General features: G+C 36.1%; 2 long non-coding RNA genes across 2 annotated transcripts in view; both read right to left on the bottom strand.

Annotated features, from left to right (window-relative positions):
- The window catches only part of LOC116780684, a 28,368-nt gene extending 6,145 nt beyond the window's left edge, over positions 1 to 22,223 (bottom strand). Inside the window, exon 1 of the long non-coding RNA XR_004354572.1 lies at positions 21,801 to 22,223. This is a non-coding gene — a long non-coding RNA (uncharacterized LOC116780684). The remainder of the gene's footprint in view (positions 1 to 21,800) is intronic.
- LOC116780683 lies at positions 1,471 to 17,861 on the bottom strand. The gene is made up of 3 exons (XR_004354571.1): positions 17,774 to 17,861; positions 16,188 to 16,261; positions 1,471 to 1,503 (listed from the first exon to the last, which is right to left on the bottom strand). It is a non-coding gene; the product is annotated as an uncharacterized LOC116780683 (long non-coding RNA).
- Positions 22,224 to 23,598: the final 1,375 nt, after the last annotated feature.

Raw genomic sequence — 23,598 nt, 5'->3', positions numbered from 1 at the left:
GAAGAGTCTTAGAAAATGGACCTTAATAGAGCATACTGCAAACCTTTTGTGCTAAAGGACCTTGTGTTAGACAAATATGTGCCTTGGCAGTGTCAATCCATAGACTAAAAGCAGACACAATATCGAAATTTCACATATTCATAGGATGCAAAAGCCTATGAGGAGTAGCATGATAGGCTCTAAAGCCAAAAGTGATTGAATATTTAGATATATTTCCTGCTGTAGATGGTAGGTGGGTGGGTAGGGGTTGTGAATGTGAACTTGGACATTGACACTCTTATATGTGTTTCTGTGGGTGAGAGGGAGAAATCAGTCTACCTCAGTCCAGAAAATAATGCAATCATTCCCATGTAGTAATTCATAGTTTTCTATTTTGTTTCCCGTGTAGCAAAGAAGTGTACCCTTTTCTGTTATTTTCTGAGAGTAGATGGCTTTTCTCTATTTCCCTTTTCCTTTTTTTCTCTTCCTCCCAAAAGATAAATGCTCTCTCATTTTCACATGCACTTCTGCTCCCAGCTCTCATTACAGTCCTGGCTGTACCTTACATCTGGCAAGCTTAACATGTCACTATCTGTCCTCAGAACCAAAGTGCACTGGAATACTCAATAAACCAAGAGAGTTATCTGACCCATATTACCCAACAGACCATGTGCATGTCATTTCTGTAAAGCACCTTGCATGCTTCTGCCAGCCAAGAGCCTTCACATATTCCATCCATTTTAAAATAAGCATCCCTTGTGTAGCAGCATGTGCACCTTTATGCATATTTTACCATCTACTCTTGTTTTAACTGAACCTAGACAATGTTCTTCTGACACTTGCAGACTTTAAAATATCTTTGACTGTCAAGAGTCTCAGGGCTTTCAGATGCATAGTCATTGTGATGCTCTAAAACACACACAAAAGACAATTGTGTGTGTGCAGTAAGTGGATTATAAATTTTGGAGATTTTTCTCCAAGCACTTCAGCACTACCACAATTACAGACTGCTGTTTATTCTACTAGCAATAGCTCTCCCTGAAGCTCTGTAAGTAGGTTTTATAAAATTTAAACTGATTTCAGATAAGTTTAAAGTGACCTACTGCTGCTGAATTGTGGCTCTTGCATGGAGTGGGGGGCCACAAGGAACCATCTTTTTTGACTAAACAACATGGGTTACCAAAACCAGGCAAGCCACAGAAAAAGGGTACTACAAACAGTGCATTCCCATTCTGTTCACCTTTGTTAATATGATTTCTCTTCCTGTCCTTTAAAACAAAGCAAAATAAAAAATTAATGTTGAAAGTTTTTAATTGTTACTCATCTTCCTCTGCCCAAAGACCATGTTTCTTTTGGATGCTGTACCTTCTAAAACCATGCTAGACTTTAGTTCAATCTGCACTGTTCTTGAAATTGTGGGAAACAAACTGAGAGTCCTCTGGCTTCTCATGCTTGCCATTAACACAGTAGTTAGAAGGTGCAGGGGATTTGGGCGGTGTCTCTCCAGTTCTTTTCACAGAAGTGCTGAAAAAAGGCATTTTAAAAAAAATGTATTTCAAATTATACTTTTGAAAAATATGCTCTCACTCTGAAGTGTGACAGGGGAGTAATTAAAATGTATTAGGAGTTACAGTAGTTAAGCAAATATTCTGTGACTTCCTTCAAAATATTAGAGCAAGGAAGCAAGAAGCTTGAAACACATATTCTTACTTCTTACTTTTCTTTTTTTTTAGCTTTTTCTCATAAATCACCGCAGGAAATAAAGATTCAGCAGGTTTGCTACAAATGTTTCTTAGGTAAATTACTGGTTCAGGTAGCTTAAATCACAAACTGCATAAAAATAAACCATCAAGAGGTACAAAAACTAACACAGAAATTTGTAATGACTAATTCTGTAGTAGACGCTTGAAAGTATATTTTCTCTACCATTTTGCCTAGCCTGCCCTTGAAAACTCATTTGAAGCTCAGACAAGGAAAAAAAAATACTAAAGAAAACAACAGACTCTCCTAATTTCCTTTATTTTACTATTTATTTTTAATTTTTAACTTTCAGTTTTAGGAGTGTCTTATGTGTTTAGAAAACATTTAGCATTATTAGTTAGATAACTATACTACATGTCATAGTGATTAAATCATTAACACTGAACAGACAATATTAATTAGCACAATTATGTGTGCCAGTTAATTTTGAGTTATAATTGTTATTCATTGTATTTTCTATCCAAGATGCAAAGAGATTACAATCAGAGAGAGAGAAAATAGGTGTCATTGGACATAGTATCCTCCTCTGCCTTGTCAAGTTCAGAAAAAATTGATAAAGTACGTATTCCTATTGGAAGTTGGGATGTAGCTTTCATCTATTCAGTTGTGCAAGGATACCCATCTCTTCTGCTTTTTTTCCTGTTCTTTTGCTAGTCAGAATTTAATAGCAATACCTATATGGCACAATACTTTTTATTTGTCCTTCTCCATACATAACAAAAGAAAAATCTGCAGCCTTTTCAGTAACATCTTTTCTAATATACTGAAGAAATTATAAGTTTGTATTGTCATACACACTACTGATTTGATTTGTACTTATAAATTCTAATTATAATAGCAGAAACAACCCTTCAGTGCTTTAAAGGACTATTTGTGTAATAACACCAACAATCCCATCACATTAAAGTCCATAGCAAATCTTTCTTCCCTCCACATCCTATTTCCCACACCAGATACATAATTTCAGGTACTTCTGTTACAAATTTGAACTTCTGATTTGTGCACTGGCCATTCGGATAACCAAATACATCCACTGAACCTGCCTTTATTGAGAAGTTTTCAGTAGACAGTATATTAGAATACAGTAAACTTCCTTTTAGTCTTCGAAGAAATGCTAGAATTGTTCTATCAGTGTTTCTGGATGGGCATCATGAAAGTCTTGAAGCAGAATGGACACCTACAGCTTTACTTATACCTAGTTCTCCCACAAACATTTCTCAGACATCCTGCTCTGCTGAGGGCTCCCTGTTTTGACTTGACTTTAACTTGATGAGTTAAAGTGAGGTTAGTACAGAACAGAATAGAATAGAATAGAATAGTACCAGAGCTATGATGATCATCTACTCCAACTGCCTGATCACTTTAAGACTGATTAAAGTTAAAACATGTTATCAAGGGCATTGTCCAAACACCTATTGAACTCCGACAGGCTTGGACCATTGACCACAACTCTAGGAAACCTCTTCCAGCGTTTAATGACTCTCTTGGTAAATAAATTATTCCTTCCATGTGTACTGTCACTGGATACCAGGGTGAAGACATCAGCAACTCTCTGTTTTTCCTTCTTAGGAAGGTGAAGAGAGCAATAAGGTTACCCCTCAGTCTCCTTTTCTCCAAACAGACAAGCTCAAGTGAATAGACTTTGTCACTCCTCATAGGACATGTCTTCCAGCACTTTCATCAGCTTTGTTGCCCTCCTCTGGGTGCATTCAAAGATCTTGACATCCTTCTTAAATTGTGGGGCCCAGAACCACACACAGCACTCAAGGTAAGGCCATGCCATCACTGACTACTATTAATTCTTTTGATGAGCTGGTGATATCATATTACAGGTACCCTAGGATGCAGTTTGCCCACATGGCTGCCTGGTCACACTGCTCACTCGTGTTGAGCCTAATGTTAACCAGCATCCTAGATCTGTTTCTGCAGGGTTGCTCTCCAGCCACTCCTCTCCCAATTTATATTTATGTTCAGTGTTACTACGTCCCAAGTACAGAATCTGACATTTATTCTTACTAAATTTTATACCATTGATGATTAGTCAATGCTATGATCTACCCAGATCCCTCTGCAGGGATTCCCGTCCATTATGCACCTCCCAGGGAAATACTGTCGATAAACTTGCTAATGCAGTCAGGTCCTGCATTTAGATAATTGACAAAAGTATTGAACAGAACTGCTCCTGGAGCTGAGACTTGAGAAACACCACTGCTGGCTGGGTGCTGGCCAGATGCAGCCAGTTCTTCACAGATGGACAACTCATACAGAAGACTACTGTGACAGGCAGTATCAAAAGGCTTACTTAAATCCAGAAAAACTACATGCACTATCTTTCCCCCATTCATTAGCAGGTGGTCTTATTGTAAGAGGGTATCAAATTAGTTGGATAGGGTTTTCGCTTTGAGAACCCATGTTGACTGTTCCTGATGTCTGTCTTGTCCTTCAAATGCCTTTCAGTAGAACTCAGTATGGTCTTTGAGAGATATATAGTTGAGGCAGATAGGGTGAGCTCCTCAGAAGTTACTATTCTAGTCTCTTTGTCTACACCTTTTGGTCTACAAATAGTCAGACACAACCTGACATCAGAAAATGTTAGAATAAATTGCAAATTTTTCATAGCAGCCAGGTCTCTTGGAGAAACAAAATCTAAGCAACAGATGCTTAGATAATTTATACCACTAGATTTGGGAGTAGGCTCTGGGCCTGAAGCTTTAACAATTACTATGTTAAACCATATCTTTAATTATTCTTTGTTGCTGTTTCCTAAAGGCCTTCAATAAATTTTCTGTAGGAATAAACTTTGAAGCACTGTTTAGAATAATTTTTTAACAGTTTTTAACAAATTGAAATATTTTTGCTTAAAATTTAGTTAGTTACCAAATGCATTTGAGGCACTGCAATTTTCAAATGTTCACAGTCAGCATACCACAGCTCTTATTAGTTAATAAGATGATTAATTTATATTAATACTATTGCCTATTCAAAACATAATGTTGTGCATGATGCTTAATTCCGAGGATGTCAATGGGTTAAAATTCTAAAGAAATGCTTTCTTTTCTCAAGGCATCAAATAAACATAAATACTGGTTGTCCATCATGATATTTCAATAGGATTCTTTATAAATTTTTAACATCTTTAGAGAGGAATGAAACTGGAAGAGATACTAACCTGAGATGACAATTTGAAGTCACCTTAGTAACTATATAATAATGAATAATAATAAATATTAGTTACAAATATAAAAAAGATGTTAGATTTATGATTAGGAAATGTTTGTAAGTGCCTTGAAAAGTAAGACTTTTGAGATGTTAGAAACCTATTGCAGAAGTTGTAGTCTTCTGTGATGAGAAATATTTGCTTACTTCGGTACTCTGTATATCTGACTTCTGTAAGTCCTTGAGTTAGATGGTAGAGAGTATGTCTTCTGAAAGTGAGTCAGATACTTTGATTTTTGAAAATGTTGTAGAAATAAAAAAAAAAAAAAAAGAAGAAGAAAAATGGGACATCTGGAGGAATGATACACAGGAGTGTAAATGTAGGGGACAAGCCAAATGTCTTGAAATATGCATCATACTCTGAGATAAAGTCTTCCTGTTTCTTCTTAGGGATGAAAAAATATGGTGCAGCATCAGCCGATCCATATGCTTAGTATACCAGCAGCATTGTTAATGTAACTCAGGTTGAGTGAGACTGACTCCACAGAGGTAACATTTTTCTGCCTCTTGAAGTAGCATCCTGTGTACGTTCATACTACGTGTTGGGCGTTACTGTGGAACAACAACAACAACACCAACAACAACAACAACGAAAAAATTGCTATGTAGAAAAAAAAGTAGACTTTTGAAGTAGAGATTCAAGCCGAGCAAACATAAAGTCTGTGTAATACCTCAGTGGTGAGGAAGCCTTGCTTCAGCTGTAAGTCTTGGAGTGAATTTCAACCTCAGCAAGCAAATGAAGAATGGGCAATGTCCTCTAACTGGTTTTGTGTTTGAAAGATCAAAATGGTAAGATACAGTTCAAGAGTGAAGTACACAAATGTTGCTATCCAGAATAAAATATTAGAAAAATGAATATTCACCGAGGGGGCCAGGAAGAAAGTGGATCAATAAAGGCATAGAAATTACACCCTGTACTACTCTATCTCCCTGTGAGACATTAGATTATTATATGAATTATTGGCTTGGATCAACTCAAGTGTGTGTGTGTGCGTGTGGTGTGGGAAGGAACAGGTCAAATTTCACAAAGGTGAGGTAATGCCTTGTCCCACACTGCAGCCTCTTGGAGATTCCTTGGGCAGCCCCGGGGCAGCTGTCAGTCACTGGACACTGGGAGCACTGCCCATACAACACTCCGGAGCCCCTGACCCAGCCCCATAAAAGCTGGCACACTGGATGTCCCACCTGGGGGAGTGGTCACAGGGGGACAAATTACATAGAAACAGCAACATGAGGTTTCCGTGTTTGTTTGGATGCTGCTACCTGGACACGTGGAAGCTGGGCTTATGTGGGACTCCAGCTGGTAGCTATAATTCTCTCTTTTTCTCTCTCTTTCTTTACTTCTTTTTCTCCTAATCTATTTCCTTAATATTTTGAGTGACTTAAAACCAGATGGGTTGGATTTTGCTAAGTTGTATGGGTTAGCATGTGCTAAGTAAATGCTTTGTGAAATTCTTTACTTTGGTTGAATGTTTCCCTTTAAACTTTTGCCAAGTTTGCTTGTTTTCTAAAGTTTGCCGGTAAAAGCATGTTATTTTTGACCTCCTGAGAAATGTGTACGGTGTCCTCTCCTTTGTGCTCTCTCTTAAGGTATTAAAAGAACTGAAAGGCCTCTTTAAAAATTTGGTGTCTGAGTTTTTAGAGCCTTGTATATTTTTAAAGTACAAACCTTTCAGTGAGCTCATAGCTCATACCCTGGGGTCTTACACTACCCAGCCGTAAAAACACTACTTCCCAGGTCCAACCTTTCCAAAAATAAAGACTCCAAGATGATTGAATCACTGACAACTAAAATAAGAGTGACTGTAGAAGCACTGACAGCTTTGTATTTGTGAAGCCTTATTTGTAAAGTCAGCTCAATATGTGAATTGCAAAAGTATGAATTGCCTCATCATTCACTAAAATGAAAAAATAACAAAAAACTTATTTAATTGCACCTAATAGTTGGAATGATGGAATTTTTTTGCACATCAGAATCTTTTTTCAGTCATTAAATCAGCAAAATTCTTATATGAAAGGGACAAAAATGAAATTTGAAGCCTTAATCAGGCTCTCCTGAACTCCAGATTTTTTGGGGATAAAGAAGGTAAGACATTTATCCCTGAGCTGAAATTATGTTGTATCTATTTTGGGTCTGAGTACAGAAATTTGAGCCTTTCCATGAAGAAAAGGCTTTTATATTGCAGCAATGTTGTTGGAGAACGCCCATCTAAAGTGAGTCACATTTAAAGCAGTTGTATTTGCTTACGGTTGAAGTGAGTCAATGAGTAAGGATATTTACAAGATATCCTATTTTCTTGAACTACTACAGAACCACCAGAAAGTTATGGCAAGCAGAGACACAAACAGTGGTCAGCGTAAATAAGACATATCACAAGGAGCAAGGTCGTGAAGAAAGCATTGGAAGCTGTTGTCATGTAAGAGATAGCTTATATCAAGCATTTTGTCAGCTGAGATTCTGTGATGAAATTCAGGATTCAAATCCAAACACTCAGCAGTAAGTGCTGAAACTTATTCACCTGGAGTAATGGAGTGAATCATGAGTATATTCAACCCTTATTACTGTGTAAAAGATCAGAAACATTGTCCAGAGTTTTGCCTCAAACTAGAATGTGCTGCAGAACCAGGAATATGTCTAAAAGAGCCCTGCTGGATAAAACATCATTCTTCACTTACTCAGACTGGAAGATTGTCTTATACTAAAACCAAGCCGTTTACTCCTTTACCCAGGAGAGGTCTGAAAAAATCATATTGAAGGGACTGTGTTATTTTCTAACCATTAGAATACTTAAGTATAATGTAATAAGTTTTCAATGAAATACTCTTCAATATAATACCTCTTCATCATCTGTTTTTATTAACAGATTTACTTGACTTTTAAGATTTATACATTGCAACAATTCAGTATGTACAGGACATCACAATGGAACACGGCAATCATAAGAACGACTACAGTGAGAATAATAATGTGCTTTGGGAAGTATAAAACTTGAAACCTGTGGAATATATGTTGTTTGACAGAACTGAAATTAGTCTATCCTATCTTGAATCAGTTATTGAAATCTAATTGCTGGAGTGATCACTGACTAAAAATTTACTACAAAAGTATTTTAGAATTTGCCACCAGTATACAAACAATCATGTTCAAAATTCTGAGCCTTGAAAAAAGGAAAATAAGTAAAGACAAATGAAATGAAGGTTAGAAATAGACTATGTTTTTATTTTCCAGGAATACTAGCTAAAACATTGGAGAGTGGGAACGCAATTTGTCCTTGGGTACTGTATTTTTACCTTCTGCTTCTGTTTTGTGCTTAATATTGTCTCTTTTAAGTATTATGTTTTCCATATCAGTAACATATCCTGCAACTTGCTGAATAATCTGACACCTAAACATGTGCTTGGTACAATGAAAAAAAAAAGTATTTTCAGCAGCATAAACAAAACAAACAAGCAAATCAATGTGCTAAAGCTAAGAATACCAAACAAAAGCTCCAGCAGAACCCTCAAAAGATCCCAAGAGGAATGGAGGTTAAAAAAACCCAAACCAACCAACAACAACAAAAAAAACCCCAAACCCCAAAACCAATAAAAACCAGTGCTGTGCTACTTTTTATGAAGTGAGAAAGATCAGTCAGGGAAAAAGTAAGAACAGATAACAGTGGAACTGACTATCCAGTGCTACTTATTCTGTCTGGATTGCAATGTATCTGCCTGGCTCAATAGTACTGCAGTTTAGAAATCCTGCATGTCCAGAAATTTAGCCTACAATAGAACACATTTTGCCAATTCACATCTAAGAACATTGCAGCTAAAACAGTGGTTAATTGGAGAAATATGTTGTTGTTGTCATGGTATGTCTGGGGGAAAGTCATTAAGAAGAAACTATAGTGAGAAACTGTTAAAATAAGATATAGATTTGGGGAGGTATTTTTTGAAGTGTCAGATTTATTATACAAAGTATATTACATATAGACTATAGTACACTGGAAAATGGGAAACTGATTCAAGTCAGTCTGTCCATTCTCTGTGCTAGCTACCACTCAATATCCACTTACAAGTGTTAAATTTTGCCTTAGGTGGAGTGCCAGATAACTTACAGTATATATAAAGTAAAACATATATTCAATAAAAAAGTAAAGCAGCATTGACCTTTCAGGTATTTAATGAAGATGCAAACTGCTTATGGGTAAATTTCATAATCTGAAGATATCTCAGATTGAGCATAATTTGGATAAGTACTGTTTAAATTCGATCACAAATTATGCAAGTATAGAGTACAAAACAGTTTTCATTTTATTATACCTCCTTGTTTTCCAATGTTGACTTCATTTTCAGCTGACTGTGAAAGCATTAATGTAGTGGGCTGATGGTTAGGTGCCCACCAGACCTCTCTCCCACTCCCTCTCCACAGCAGGGTCGACGGAGAAAATAAGGTGAAATCTCATGCATGGAGATAAGGACAGGGAGATCACTCAGCAGCTACCATCACAGACAAAACAGACTAAACTTGGGGAAAACTAATTTAACTGTTTTCCAACTAACAACAGAGTAGGATATCAAGAAATAATAAAAAAAACCCTAAATCCACCCTCCCATCATCCCCACCTTCTTCCCAGGCTCAAATTCACCCCTTCCCTCTTAATTCCTCTACCACTTTCTCCCATGCAAAGTGGTGGAGAGTGGGATGTGTGATAAGGGTTGTGGTCAGTTTACAACACTTTTTGTCTGCCATTCCTTACTACTTGGACTTTTCTCCTGTTCCACTGTGATGTCCCATGAGCTGCAGTCCTTCAAAAACTGTTCTAGCATGGATATTTTTCCATGGGCTGCAGTCTTTCAGGAAAGCCCTTCATGGGCCCCTAGAAGTCTCAGTTCCTGACAGAAAATTTCATCCTACCTGAGCTCCTCTCCACAGAGCTCCTCCTCCGTGGGTTTTTCATGGGCTGCTGATTCCTTCAGGGCACTTCTACCTGCAGTGGCATGATGTCCTCCCTGGTCAGCTGGCCTGAGTAGATATTTGCTCCAACATGGTGCTGTAGGGGGATAATCTGCTTCACCAGTCTTCTCCACAGGCTGCAGGGGAGTCTGTTGGGCGTCTGGGTCCTCTTTCTCCCTGTTTTACAGACCTAGGGATCTGCAGAGCTGTTTCTCTCATGTTTTTCTCCTCTATTGAAGCTGTTGTGTACTGTTTTTCTTAAATACATTATCACAGGGGCTCAGCTGTCTAGAACTGGAGCTCCTGGTCCTCTCCCAGGATCCATTCCTGCAGCTTTTCGTTGTCTATGCTCCTACCAAAAGCTTGCCAGATAAACCCAAGAAAAATAGACAACCTTGAATAGATTTCAAATTTGATATTCCATTTAATTCATTTGATCCCAAAGTGGGAACTTAAACTTACACCTTTGATTCATCTGAATCAAGGCAGGCTTTGAGAATACATTCCTTCCTATGTTACATAAGGTGCTCTACATAGCAGTAGGCCATTATGTTGTGCAAAATATCAGTTTCCAAACAAGCTGAAAAGTATTTTTCATCTCCTTTGTGTGCAGTAGATTTCCAGGCAACAACATTAATACAGGAAAGGCTGAGGTGCAACAACCAGGGAGATACTGGTAATAAACATAAGGGGGTTTTCACTGTTTGGTTCCATCTCTTGTGCTATGTGAGCAGTATAGTGCCATAGGGTAGCCAATATAATGGAAATATTCTGTGTTCTTAATCTTACCAGTGCTTTGGTAGCAAATGAGCAAATCTATAAACTTTAACAGAGTAAATGCTGGATCTGTTTCTACAAAACTATGAAAGAATCATTGTTGAAGTAACTATTGATATGAATCTAGGACAGGTGGTTATTTAGAGAAGCACTATTTCTTAGCAGTATTTAAGTATTTGCAGAAGTATAAGCTAAATTAATGAAACTTATTGTGCAATTCTACACACAAGAAATTTTCGAATACAGAAAGCAGACAGATAAGTATTTTGAAAGTGCAGTCATTTGTATCTCGAAAGCGACAGCTGCAGTACAAAGAGGAAGGAAGCTGCTATAAAGCCCCTGGGAGACAGTTTCTTTGAAAAGGTTCTTCATAAACAGACCTGGAGTGCAGCACTCCAGAAAGCAAAAAGGATATGACTTGAGTCAGGGTGTTTGCAACTTTCCAATGTGACTGCAAGAACATCTTCTCAAAAAGCAGTACTTGGGGAAGTACAGGGAAAGAAAGTACTTGAGGAAAGGAATGAGTGGAAGCTCTTGTATGCATATGCCATTTTTCTGACTCAGGCAATAACAACAGTTATCAGAGGAGTGCCCACATATGGTTACTTGTAATTCTTCAGAAACCATACACAGTTTGTTGTCAAACAATCCTGTGTTTTCTAGTAGATTTGACAGTTCTGCAGAGTCCACTTAAGAAGAAAATGGGTGTCATATCTGAGCAAATGGGGACTTATCTGACTCAGAAGTTGATTTTCTTCAGCAATATTTCCAAAACCCGGTAGTCTTTATAATGGATTTCAAACCCATGAGTAATGTTTATGACGACAATTCCTCGGAACTAAATCACATGCTTTTAATCTATAAGAAGAGGTACCTTTGAGGTAAAGGATTTTTAGTCAATTTTGAAATATTTCGTAAGGCTACTGAGCAGAAGAACCTGTACAAGTAATTACAATAGCTTTGGCTTCATTTTTCTAGACATCTTTCCCTGCAGACAGGATAATCTACTGTTGAGCAATGCTTTTAACTAGACTTGTGAAACAAAAATACACTGAGTTTGGAATAACAACATTTACTAATCAATCATAGTGAAGTAGATAATGCAAGAAGTAGCCTGAATTTTTATTGACTTGGAAAGAAGTAAGAGAGTGTGTGTGTGCGTGTGTGTGTGCATGTGTGTATGTATGCTTTGATATGGACCTGATCAATCAGAATTTTTTTTTCCATTTCTGAAGTTCATACCTAAGACAATCCTAAAGAGTGCAAATTACCTCCAGGTAAAAGGGTAAAGGTCTTCTCATCACATCACATTCTTATTTCTTATATGGAAGATTTGCTGTCAATGTAGCCATACTATATGTTCATAACTCACCTTATTAATTCCTCACAAAACAATAATAAAAGAGAAGTTGTTTGATCATTTATTTATCCTAGGCACACATTAAGCAGTGTGGTGGTTCAAAAAGAGAATGCTATTAGCATCAATCCAAACAGTATTTATGTAGAAAGTTTTCCAACAACATGGGGCAATATATATATTTTTCTCTCTGGGTAATATATATTCATATACATATAGAGAGAGAGAAGTAAACATCAGTTTACTTTTTAGAGAAAAAAACTTAACTTTTATTAATAGGCTGTGAATTGTTAAGTCATTGTCCATGTAACATAAAAATATGGTTCTTTCCCAGCTCTCCCATTTCTTTTCCAAAGATTTTTAATGCTTACTGATACATTCTTGTATTCTTCTCCAGGGAATTTTCTTCTGTAGATAGGAACCCCGTTATAATCATGATCACTTGTAAATGTCTGCATCAGTACAACACTAGGAATTCATATTGTAAGATCATGGTTTAAGCAAAGTTGTCCAATTTTGACCTGATTACAGGTGTAAACATTAAGAACTATATTTTCAGGCATTGTTTTTTTTTTAAATTGACAAAATTTTTTATGAGCGCTTTTTTGGAGACTGTTGCTACAGTGACTATTTTTCTATTTTTATAGTTATATTCTTACCTAAGTGCTCCAAATTAATGTAATAGTTTATTTTTCTTCCCATACTTATAATTCTAAGCTACCATACAAATACAAGCATTGAAAGGTGGAGAATGGGAAGATATATGTCACCAGGATGTAATTTAATTGATTTTGTTGCCATAGTTACTACCCTTCTGCTTATAATGTTTTAAAAGTAGTGATTCAGTATACCCCTTTTGAGAGATAGGATTACTAATTCAAAATACCTAAGCAATCTGGTTTTATGCTGAAATGTTATGGTGCAATTTTAAGTAGAGAAACCTGTTTTTTAATTAGAATCATACAGAAAATATCCTTTTTATCCAATCTTCCTTAATGTTTATTGTTTTGATAGCACAAGGAAACAGAAAGCAAAAGACAAACTTTCAAGATCTCATAAGTTCGGACTTTCTATTCGGTCATAACAGCAACTGAATTAAAGAAGTGCAACTCTCCTGTTGAGGTTCTTTCAGAAAGTATGAGTCTTATTTTTGCTGTCTACTTAGCTCTAACAGTTCTTGCAGGTCAACCTACTTTATTATTTCCATTCCTGCAACCTTCTCAGCTATGTGGGTGATTCAGCTGGTAGTATACATCCCTCTCAATCAGTAAACAAACCAAGTGATATTCACTGTGCAACCAGAGAGGCCGTCTTTCAGATGAACTATATGAGTAAGGCTGTGATCTCTCGGTAGTTTGTAATACCTCACAGAACATTTTGCAAACCTGGGAACTTAGTTTCTTTTACCTGAGCTTAGTTTGCTAAGATTGTAATCAATATTGAATTTTACTTAATATTTTGTAAAATTTTACTGAATTGAAATGGTAAAAATATTTGTATTTGTCACCATTATATATACATGTCATCTGATCTCTATATTATGGTGACACACATCTGAACAACTATTTTTCCTGTAAAAAATATTCACAATCAAATTATAGTTTATATTCACCATTGCTTTTATGGTCTTTTGACTTTGCACTGAACCTCTTCTTTTTCTTTCTTCAGAGTACAATAAAATATTTAATCCATAGCACAAGTGTATTAGTTTTGAAATTTCAGTAAAAATTCAGTATGGATAGTTATTATTTGACTATCCAAGACTCTGTACTCTTATAATGCCTGAAACAGTTTAGTTATCAAAGGGCTTCAAGAACCTGGAGTAAAGACATTCACTTAAAGTTGAAACCTCATAGTAATGTCTTCAGCTTAACATGGTTCTGTAATGTGTTACACTTTTCTTTGGGATTGTATTTTAGTTTAACACATGCTTGTAAGGTAGGGAAGTAATCTCCATTATATTGACACAAATGAAACCTCTCACTCAGTTACACAGTGACATCGAAATCTGAATAATTTCATCTAGTCTCAGACATAGGTCTCCTTTTAGTTTTAAACTTCAGATATTTCCCTTCAATTCTGCCTGTGAATTACTTGATTGCATGCCAAAGCCATTAGGTCAGATTCATTTATGACACTTCTGGTATTGTAAAAATGGAGCCTTATTTTACCTCAGAAGCAGAACCACAGTGATGATGGGTGAAGTGACTTCTTCATTATATGTTCCTTAGACACTAAAAAGCTAAAAAATGTCTTAATAGTTTCATTAATCATCTTGCTGTAAAAAAGGTTTCATATTATTCTTGCATGCATTTTCCCTTTCCATGTTTTCTCTTCCATGTTTCCATGACATTTTAAAAGTATGTCAATGAAAGAACTATTTCAATAGTGTTTCTTGCAATGCCATGAATTAAAAACAACTCTGTCATGTTCAAAGCTCTCCCTCGCTTTTATAGAAGAAAGTCACTGTAATACTTTTGAAGTTCAGATTTTTCCTAATGTCCTTCTCAATACCAGAGCTTTGAATAGTGCTTTTCTTTGCTGTTCTTCACTCCATTTGTACAATCTGTACTTCAAGTTTTCAGATCTGTTCTTTTCTTTTTTTAGTATTTTTTGTGTGACATTGGCCAGCCAAAAGAATCCATATATTATTGGGCACAATTGGTAATTTCAGAGCAGAGTTATGATCTCTCTGTAGTGAACTGATAAATAATTCTATCATTTTTTAATCAGATTTTTTCAATAACAAATATTTTATTTTTCCTTCAAATAGGAGTTCATTATATATTTATAGAATTTATATGACAAGCAGTCCTTGTGAAACTGTATGGAGTTCTTGTCAGCACATAACAATATCCTCCTCATTTGTTCACAATTACAATGTAACCATTTCTTACTATATTCCTTAAAACACTAATCAGCTAATGCTTAAACAAATCCCTGCATCTTTGTATCCATATTATCCTCACTGAAGTGAGGTTTTTCCATACACATGAAAATTCAAAATCTTTTTCATGATTCGACTGGGATATGCAGGGATGAATGGCAGAATGGGGATTTTTTTTCCTACCCTTGTTTTGTAATTATTTAAGCACAGAGGTACCTCTCCACTTAAAATTAGAACAGATTTAAAATAATAATTAAGGAAATTTGATTCTAAGATGTAAATAAAGATTGTTAATGATTTGCCCTTAGATATCTGTCTTTTCTTGAAATTATCTTGTAACAAGTCCCTTGCTAGGTAAGTATCTGCTTCCCCATTGTTTTAATGTTAATCCCAGAGGATGCATCATCTGTCATTTAGTGTTCAATATGAAACAGCTCATTTTGTTTCCTTTCACTCACTGTAAAAACAGAGCACAAAACAGTCCCTCTGGTGTGTTCTTCAAAACTGTGATCTCACTGATTAAAATGCAGAGAAACTGGCATTTTTCTTTTATCTGCAGTCCATCATAACTTTATTGTTTGAATTGCATTAACATTGTGTTACTTCTCTCTCTGTAAGGTTGGTATTTTTGTTTTGGTTTTGGATTTTTTTTGTTTAAATAGTTGTTTTGCTTAATTTTTCTCCCCTCTGTACAGGACATTAATTAAAAAGAAACATCCCAAAATACTGTATATGGATTTCTCAGGTAACCTTCTGTGATAGCATTTCAATCATATCTTCAAGTATTTATATCATAATTCAGTGGAAGTACAAAATTTGATGTAATTTATAACCTCATGACTTTTATGCAAAAGTCATCAGTTCTTAAATATTTTTAGATGTAACTTCTCTTAACTCTTCAGATTTTATTATTAAGATTAGAATTTTTTTAAAAAGTTATTTCCAAACTTCTGTATTGCTCTTGCGGATCTACCATTTTTTTCACAGGATATTTGACAAAATGCTCTTATAAATATCTAAATGGTCAACTTTTCTTGCATATTTCTTATCCTTCATTACAAGAAAGATATCAAGGCACTGGAACATGTCCAGAGGAGAGAAAGAGCTGTTGAAGGGTCTGGAGCCTAAGTCTTATGAGGAGCAGCTCAGGGATCTGGGTATGTTTAGCTTGGGGAAAAGAAGGCTCAGGGAAGACCTTATTGCTCTCTACAGTTACGTGAAAGTAGTGACAAGGTGGGAGTTGATAATAAGTAACAGGATAGAGAAGAAATTACCTCAAATTGCTCCAGGGGAGGTTCAGGTTAGATATTTGTATTAGATATTTCTCTTTAAGATCCTGAACTCACTACTGAAAATGGGAAAAAATTTGTATTCATTAGAATAAAATACTTTTTTTACATGTTACCTCATCTCTTGAACAGTTTGGCATGCAATTACTGCTATGAATGTGAAAGAACACATATTTTTCCAAATCAATAAATTTATTTGCTTAACTCAGAGCCATAACAAAGGAGTGCCTACTGATCAGCAAGCTGGACCGCATAGAATTTTCTATAGCTTTTATACAACTTGGCTTACAGTAGTCCCTGAAGACCGTGTTATCATTAGATAGCAAGAGTTAAAGATCATTAATGAGTTATTTGACTGTCTTCACAGTCATTTGTGAAGTAATTTTGTTTCTTATAGTCTTCAAAGAAAAAAAAACCAAACATAATCTGTAGTGTGTTACTTGGGGTAGTTACTTTTCCTGTATGTACATGCATAGGATTTATATCGTTTTAAAACAAAACAGTCCTTACTGTGTAAAAGATACTGAGTTGTAGTGTAAATATTGCATCTTGCAGCATTTGGCCAGTGAATAAGAGAGTATATTTTAAGTTAAGCAAACTGTATTGACTACTTACTCTGGAGCATCCCTTCCTGTGCAGCTTGTCAACTATATTGGAAAATGCTGTGTTGTCTCAGGAAAGTGTTGTAAGCAGGAAAGAAAGAATTTAAATGTCTTTTCACTAAGACTGGTTTTATTTTTTTTTTTACAAGTGTGACTGTTCTTAGAAATGTTGAGGGTCTTCTTTTCCTAATATTATTTTTCTTCCATTAAAATTAGGCATGGTTTTTATAATATTCCTTCTGAATATATTTATTAAAATAAATTCAAATCTTCATTTCAAATCCAAATGGAAAATGACCCCAGGTATTTAACCCCTAATTTGTACAAGTGTTATACTTTTGCAGGTATAAAAAGTGTTTCATAATTTTGTTCAGTGGTTTAGTTCCATTCCTACCGAAAGTGCTTATGTACATTAGAAGATAAATTATCTGCAGAAGTCCACTAAATCCTTTGGAGTTAAATTAGCAAGGAATTTAACTTCAAATATTCACTTTCAGTATTTCTCAAATCCTGTAAAGTCTCTCAATTTTCATTTCATTACAAGAATATCTGCCACTTGGACTTTAGCTATAATGACTTTCCTTTTTTCTACACATAAATTTTTTCTGTGGATGTTCACAAGCTGATGAGTAAGATCTATGAGCATACATGAAAATGATAGCATAAACTTAACTTGGATTCATTTTCATGAATTCCTATTGGAGAGCACTTAGCCTTCAAATTGTTATTTCTGTTATGCCATTGTAGAATAATTTCCACTCCTCCTATCCAGGCATAATAAAGAATACTTGGATAAAAAAAATCAAGTAGAAATTCCAATTTTGCATGGGAAAAAAAAAAAAAGAAAGCAATACATATTTTCTAAATTGGACATGCCTTGAGTAGGACAAAAATAATTTATGCTTGTGATAAATTAAGCAATCACGTATCCCACAGTAAGCGAAGGAGGGAACATGAAAACAAGCTTACCAGAAGTCTAAAGCCCAGAGTAGTAAAACTTGCAAATATGTAACTTATTTAATCTTCCCTGCTTCATGCTGGACTTAGGACTGTTCCTCCAAACGGAAGGCGTGGGAGAGTCATTTGATTTGAAGGAAAGAAGGGGATGATGGGGTGAGAAACAGTTCTGATGTTTTATTAAGTCAGTATATCAGTGCACAGGATCATCTTATATCACTTCTGGTACTCCTGAGTTGAGTAGAAATACAGCTCATCATTTTCCTTTTAAGCCTTACATATAGTATTTAGACAAAGACTTTGTAACAATGTAACAATAGTTAGGCATATTGGATTGATATTGTGGAGCTAATACTTTTTAACTCACTCCCTAGCATCTTCGTAATGTTAAAAAAAAAGTGGAAAAATGCCCAGATAATAATATACTTCATAATAATAGTGCACAGAGGCTAGCTACAAGGAATCCCTTGCTCACATGTGAGCGGTACTAAATTTTATATACCACTTGCAGCTTAAAAGATTCATGGACTCATAATTCTTCTAATCAATAATACTTTAACATGAAATGCTAGCAAAAGCTATTTGATTTCTTTACTAAGATGATACTAGACTATCTTTTGCATATCACTCTGTAAAGTTTTACTCAGAAATACCTTGGTCTATGAGAACTGGAAAGGGCAGTCAAGAAAATCCAGAGGTCTCTTTGGAAACTTCTGATTTCTGAACTTGCCAAGGCACTTGTCATCTGACACAGAATAAATAAAGATGCTTGCAGAAATGCCCTTAGGAAGAGTCAGAATGGCTTCTGTACGAGGAAGTTCTACTTTCAACCATACTCAACTGTTCTTAAAGAGGTGAATAACACATACCTAAGGGTAATTCAGTTGATACACCTGAATTTCCAAAAGTTCTGTGACAACCAACCTCACTAAAGGTTACTGGGGAGAGTAAGTAGCCACGGTACAGAGAAGGTAAATGTTTGAAATATAACTGTTTTAAAGACAGGGAACTGAATTGAAGTGCTCTGAAGGGAAAAGTCTAACCAGTGGAATTCTGCAGTGATATGAGTTTGGAAATGTTCTGCTCAACCCATTTATACTGGCCTAAAAAAGAAAGTGAGCAATAAGATGAGAACATTTTTCAATGATGTTAATTTCTTCTGGATAAATGAATCTTAAAAATTAAACAGTTGGAAAATGAAATTACCCATTAAAGACAGTGTGATGGACTTCCCAAAGAATCCAAACATTTTCTGTAAGAAATGGTTGCCTCTGTTTTACCATTTTCACTCAAAATCTTGGTAGTGTAATGAATTCTTCCTTGAAAATGTAAGTTTCAGCAAGTAGAAATAATAATTAAAAAAAAAAAAAGGGCAAGTGAAATAGGGGGAATCATTAGGAAAAGACTGGAAACACAACAGAGGACTTCACTGTGACAGTTTTTATTTATTTTTGTTGGCCTTTTGAATACTAAGTGCAACTCTTGTGTTTCCTTTCAAAAATTTCTTTATTGAACAGGAAGATAATCAGAAAAAATTGAAGATGCTCAGAATTATAGAATGGTTTTGTAGTAATCTAGGACATTGCAACTGGTAGACAGCTAAGGACATTTATAATAGGGGGCTACAAAACTGTAAATGAAGCAAACAGAAAAAAAAAAAAAAACTGCTGTCTCCTTGGGCAACATAAATCGTGATGTACCAGGTGAAGGTAGGAGGAGCTGAATCTACACAATGGGAAGTCGTTTTCTTGCTTCTCTGTAGCCAGACACTGATCAGGGTACATGCTGATTGCTGGCATGGGTTTAAATAAAGGCTGAACTGAACAGGAGAAGTGAAATCCTGTGAAGCTTTCTAAACATACAAACCCCTCATCTGGCCTAGAAAGTCCAACACACGCACTTTGCTAGAGACATGAAAGATATCTGTGGAAAACATTGTATTTGATTGTCTTATTCTTACTCTTTTCCATACCTTAGTTATGGCTATTGCCCAGGAACACAAATTTAAACTGGATAGAGACTTGTTTAATCCCTTAATATTAGAAATATTGCACAATTGCAATATTGACCTGAGAGGCCATTGTCATATCTTAGAAAGTGCCATAAGTCATCAAAGACCCCCAAAGTACCCCCAGAAGCATTTCGGAGACCTTCCACCAGAGGACTGCATGTGATCCACAGTGTTACACCAGACAGTGTAAAACTACCCCCCAACAAGTGGAGATATCTGGGTGTTACCACCTAGTCTGAGTGTAGTTTAGCCCATTGAACTATATGTTTCACAAGTTTTCCCCCCCACCCCGATAGATCAAGACTGCAACCCTCACTCTGACCACCTTCAGATATCTAAATTGAAACAGTGAAGTCTTACTGCTGGATCTATCTTTCTACTTTTATCTTTTCTCTTTATCTGATTCTTTCTTCTAACTTCTTCTTGGAATATACTATAAGCAAGATTAAAAATATTCAGTCAGTGCCTTAGTAAGTGCTCTGTTATGTCTGGATAAGTTAAAAGTGAACAAGTTAAAAGTTTAGTAAGTTTAAGTTTTTGAAATGCCTTACTTTTGATGTTGTTTTAAAATTTGCCAGGTCCCTTATTCTACCTTAATATTTTAAAGTTTGCAAGTTGAAGTTATGTTATTGAAACTCCTGAGAATTTTGCTGGTTCTTCTGCTCACTACCCAGAATGAATCAAACAACCTTCCCCTAAACCTGCCATGTGGACCAAGGCAAAACACAAAGTCACACAGAAAATTGAATTTTCATTAAACTTTGTTTCTGTGGCCTGGTCCAAATCTGCTTATTTTATTTTAATTTCTTATCTTTAACAACGAAAATATTGAAATAAATATATCAGCATAAATGAGTTAATAGAAATTAGTGTCTTCCTTTTGTGCTTGGAAAGCATCTACCAGAAAGGATCATAGGTTGTAGGCTGAAGCTTTGAACATTATTGTAATAGATCAGTATATAAGAACTTCATATATTTGTATGTGTAAATTTCTCAGAAAACTTTAATGGGAGCATTTTACCACATAGGGCAAAGTAACAATGTATTTTAGAGATTTTAACATTTAATTGTTATCATGAACTATGACTAAACAATTAGGGGTAGGTGGGGGGTTTGTTAGTTTTTTTAAACAAATTCTTTATTTTAAATTCTTCCAGTCATACGATATTTCCATATCTAGGCACAGGCTCTAGAATGGGAATACTTTTCCTTTTTTTATATATATAATTAATATTTTCAAGTGAAAAACTCTTTTTCCTTCTGATAAATCAGAAAGTTTTCTTTTCATGTTTCTGTCTGCTTGATTAAAATAAAATTAAACAAAAAGATAATCAGCCTTCCCATATCCCCAGATTCTCTTCATGAATCTATAAAATATAAACTTTCAGTATCCTTCTAAGGTACTGGAATACAAAATGAGATGCTACATATAGTAGACACATGACTGGAAATTTATTCTCCTTCAGTATTTCAATTGCATTAAGAATAAAAATATGTTGTGTGGAATTCTATGCAAACTGAAGGTATAAAATAATATCCATTAAGGGAATGTTAAGATTCTAAATACTAAGTATCTCTTCTCTATCGCTTCTTTCTTTGCTTGATATCTCAGTGGGCTTGTCACACTGGACTCACATTAAACCCACAATATTACTCATGTTTATCTTGGGTAAGGACGATCCTGTTCATGTTTTATTATGTAAGGGAGGTGTGGCAGTTTGAGCCACATTAGAAATCCAAAATCCAATTTTCAGGCTTCCCCACCCCTTCCCACAATTTATTCCAACACCTAAGAGAAAACTTCCAGGTCAGAGGCTTCTATAGGGGAAGGGGGAAGTATTTACATTTATTTACACAAATAAATATACTGTACAAACTAAAAGCAGCTCTCCCTATATATTATTACACTTCTATCAGTCCCTTTGAAGCTTCTCCTTTTAACTTTAGTCCAGTAAAAGCCTTTTCAGGCTGATAAGTAACCAATATCTCATGGGAGTGTTCGGGGCCCCTGAACACCTCCCTACCAACCTTCAGTTGTTTGTAGAAGTCCTTCCTTCCTCATGAAGTCCAGGAAGGTAGCTCTGAGTCCTTTCTCCTTGGTTCTCTGTCATTTCTGCTGTATGATCTCTCCCTCTTGGTCTCATACCTCAGTTCTGTAGGCTGCTGTAGTGTAGCTTATCAACATACGTGTCCTTCAAGTCAGTTTTCGGTTGCCCACAGTCAAACCTCGGCAGGGCAACTCCCGAGCCCTTCTCTCATGGTCCGTCTCCAATTTCACCTGGGACTCCTTTCCCTGGCTCCGAGCTGTTTCATTATCAATCCGTCCACTTTGGCTCTGCTCCAGTGCTGAGCCTTGCACCCACTCCCACTAAACAGCAAGAGGGAAAAACAGCCCCCTTCTGCAGCCTGGCTGCAAAGGGGGGAAAAGAAGAAGAGGGCCTGGCCGCAAGGCCTGCCTCTCTCTCTCTCTCGCTTACCAGTTGTTTGCGAGTCACGTCCCTCACAAACACTCACTCACTCCAGTGCTGTCTCTAACTCTGGCCTAGGCAGAGTTGGGGGGCCGCAGGGCTCCCCTCTCCCCCCTGGAGGGGGGGAAGAAGGAGCCCAGCCACCCCCTGGCCTTCAACACCCACACGCAGCAGACACCAACAGAGAGATACTGCCAACAGCTTCCGGTGCTGTGTATATATGATTTTCAGCAGAAGCGAACAGGATGAGTGGTGATTGGCTCTCCAGGGAACACTGCCCTGGCACCCAATCACCTCTGAGCCCCCGACTCAAGGGGGACCAATCTTAACCCATGACAGGAGGAAAGGTACTCTCCCATCAGAAATTCAACACACAGTTGTTAACTGCAGGAAATAGAAAGAACCCATAACATATCCTAATGAATACTCTGTTCATCTCTTTAAAATATCTATTAATACCACAGTGTCATAAGTGTAACCTGAAACAGCTTTCACATGACTTCTGATAGTTTAAATACGAAGCAAATAATTTCAAAATTGAATCTTTATTAAAAAAAACTAAAATGTTCATATGTCTTTACTTGATTTTTTTAACCATTTTACTATAGTCTTCAGAAATTAAGCAACTAGCTTTCTACTAATGGTTTCTTCTATAGAATATTTAACTTTTTCTATCTCCTTTTGGCAATGTCTCTTATTATTAATATTTTTTTAAACCAACTAAATCCTCAGAGCTTTTGTTCCTATTTATATCCTTGCTTTTCATTATTCAGAGCACAGTTGTTAAATCCAATGGTTTCTTCAGTTTACTTTGAAGTTTCTTACACTGGGAATAGGTGATATATGCCAGAGTCCTTGTGAGTCTTTGGCTAACCCGCCACACATTGTGGCAATTTTTATGAAATTAACACAAATTAATAAATTACACATAGAGTCGTGAAATTGCCATAGGATGATAGGAAAGGAGAAAGTAAAAAGTATCCTCATTTACAGCACTAAACTCAGAATTCTAGAAAAGTTTTTAAACGAACGTTTATCATCTGAAAACATTTGTTAAAGAAAGTCACTAGCATTTATATTCCTAAATCTCTTTTGGAAATGGATCTATTTGCCTAGATCACTTCTGAAATCTGCTTTTAATTCGTATGCTGACAGCCTGCAGGAAAGGTGTGAATGAACCCTAATCGCACAAAATCTAATCTCATAGTTGTTGGAGAAGAGGAATCTGAATGGGAAAAATACCAAGCATGGAGAAAGATATACGAGAGCTGAATGGACACTTTGCTGCTGAAATGGGCATTCTTATACCGGACTAGACACTTACTAGATTTGACAGTTTTCCCCAGTTCACCCCAGTT

This window comes from Chiroxiphia lanceolata, chromosome Z (genome assembly GCF_009829145.1).
Source record: "Chiroxiphia lanceolata isolate bChiLan1 chromosome Z, bChiLan1.pri, whole genome shotgun sequence".
NCBI lineage: Eukaryota > Metazoa > Chordata > Aves > Passeriformes > Pipridae > Chiroxiphia > Chiroxiphia lanceolata.
This window is presented reverse-complemented; position numbering and strand designations above follow the sequence as displayed.